The sequence below is a fragment of the Myotis davidii genome, unplaced genomic scaffold (genome assembly GCF_000327345.1).
Source record: "Myotis davidii unplaced genomic scaffold, ASM32734v1 scaffold370, whole genome shotgun sequence".
In the NCBI taxonomy this organism is placed as follows: Eukaryota; Metazoa; Chordata; class Mammalia; order Chiroptera; family Vespertilionidae; genus Myotis; species Myotis davidii.
The window spans coordinates 5554472-5557078 of NW_006288615.1; positions in this window are offsets into that span (position 1 = coordinate 5554472).

A 2607-nucleotide genomic window follows, 5' to 3' on the forward strand; every position below is an offset into this window, starting at 1 on the left:
ACACGGGGCAAGTGAGGCTGCCTCCTGCAGGCACCTGCATCTCAGCTCTCTTTCCTAGTCTCTGCTGGGAAAGGAACCAAAGCCAGAAGCAGTCCTGCATGCCTCCACCTGGACAAACCTTCTGTTCCCTGAAGTCTGTGACAATAATGAACATGAGCTTCAGAAGGAGTGGAAGTTGATCGTGATGGCTCATAGTGAAGGGCCTTGGACACCTGTGACCAGTATGATGACTTCCCTGAGCTCAGGGATTCCCCCCTCCCTTCCTTTTAAACCATGTCCCTTGTTTGTTTGTTTGTTTATTCATTTGCAGCAGATAAGTACTTTAGAATCTATTTCTTGCTGTGACATTTCTAGCTTATCTTGTGGTTACTATAATCCCGCCTTCTCAAGTTCCTCTCAGACCCACTTACAGTGCAAAACAAGAAAACCCCACAAAACTAAAGAGATGAGAGATGTCTTAAAGGCAATTTCGTTCTAACCCCTCAAACCTTCAAATTTAGTTCATTCAGCACAGCGTTTTTTATTTGGACATTTATACTTTAAAATGTAATAACCTAAATAATTTATTGTACAAGCCAGATTTTACATTGCACATCTTTATTTTACTGTTCTAATGAGGTTATCTCATATCTGTAAATAGAACTCATATAAGTATTATATATTTTCATAAATTAATGAGGGAGTGGCAGGAAACAGTTTTATTTAAGGCTTTACGATTTCAAAAGTATTAGCCTTGCCCTACCCGGCTTGGCTCAGTGGATAGAGCGGAAAGTATTAGCCTGAAAAGCACGTGGGTGTGGAGAGCGCTCAGGATGCAGAGCGCCCCCTATTGGCCGTGTGACTAATGGCATCTGCTGTGGAGCCTGTTGGGACTCTGCGGTTCCAAGGAGTACACGCCTGCGGACTTCCCCTTTATCGCGGAATTACAAGGGCCGAGACATCTATCTTTTTTATTATGCCTACAATTGCACAAGGAAAAGATTCCCAATTTCTTTTCATTGTAAACGTCCAGGCCACAAGAGAAGCCTTTGTCACAAACGAAGGTAAAAACACCAGACCTCCATGATTGCACAAGGTGAATACCATCAGATTTCGGACATAGTCATAGAAAACTCACCTTGGCTTTCTTTAAGACTCACTAAGGGTCTCCTGACTCTGATTCACCCTGAACAGGGCCTGGAAGCGGATGGATAAGACACTCTCTGACATCTGAGTTTGAGGGGCCTGGGCGCACCGCTGAGCTTACCGTGGCCTCTGCTATCCCATCCGCATAATGGGTGGGAATCCCGGCCCTCTCCCACCAGCGGCCCGACGAGGTTCCTATAACGCAAATAATTAATATTATATCATGGTTGTGGCAAGGAAGTGAAGTCACTCACGTAGCACTCCAGCGGGGCTCCTGGCACAGAGGCACGGGGAAGCTAGCTCAACAGCGAGCATGCCAGCCGCGCTGGAGGTGGAGGTGCCGGGTGGACGCGGGGCCGCCAGGGGCGCCAGCCGGTGCGCTCCGAGGGAGGGCATCGATTTGCCGCAGCCTCCGCTCACTCGCCTCTCGAGCATACGAACAAACCGCGGGCCGCCCACGGATCTGGACGCGGGCTAGCATTTCAGAACGCGCGACGCCTCCCGGGAAGAGGCCCCGAAGCGCCGCCCCTGCGAGGCACGGCGGCTTTCCCTTTGCGCCCGAGTCAGGTCCAGACCGTCCCCGGGGCGTCCTCTGCCGTCGCTCTCAGGACCAAGCTGAGCATCAGAAGGGCGGAAGGCACTGCCTTCCAGGGAAACAATTTCTAGGTCACTTTAGAGTATTTTATTTAAATAAAAGATCTGTTTAGGTGCTAAACAAACAAATCTCACATACATCCCTCTTTGGGGGAGAGGGGAGGCAACTGCGCACTTTGGCCTCTTCACTCCAAACTCCGTCTTCCAGGGGTCCCATACCGGGGCGCCGGGGGCGAACGTTTGAACACCGCGGGGGAGGGGAGAGAGGGGGAAGGGAAAGGGGGACGGACGAAGCCAGGGGGTCGGACACAAGCTGCAGCAGAGGACCCAGGGCTGACCCGCCCTCTCCCCCTCCCTTCCCTTCCGCTCTCCAGGACGTTAGCTCTAGGGCGCCGCCTGCGGGCCGCCGTCGAGATCGGCCCCTCCGAGCCGAGGAGCCGCTCTGACCCGACTTCGGCCGAGCGGCCCCGCGCCAAGGTCCTCGCGGGGACCGGTCCCGCGCACTCCCCGACCTCCGGCTTCTGAGCAGCCGGGGCCTCGTTTCCTTGTCCCTGGTGTGGGGGGCGCGCTTTTACCCCAACTCAGCTTTCCCTTCCTTTTTTTTGGTGGGGCGGAAGGAGCAGACATTTCCAATTTTAATGTGGCCCAATTATCTCGTTTGCACGACTTAAAATGTTTCTCTTTAACTCATTTCAATCTAGTAAATATACTTCAGCAAGTAGCTAATTTATCAGGGATGGCTTCGCCTCGGCATTTGCATATAAAGAGAGCCATGGGCGACCCAACTCCGGCTGCACCAGTCGCAGGCAGCTAGGCCTCCTCCTCCGGGTGGTACGCCTGGGTTTGTGGGAGAGGCGGGGGCGGAGGCGGAGGCCACGGTCTGCCAGG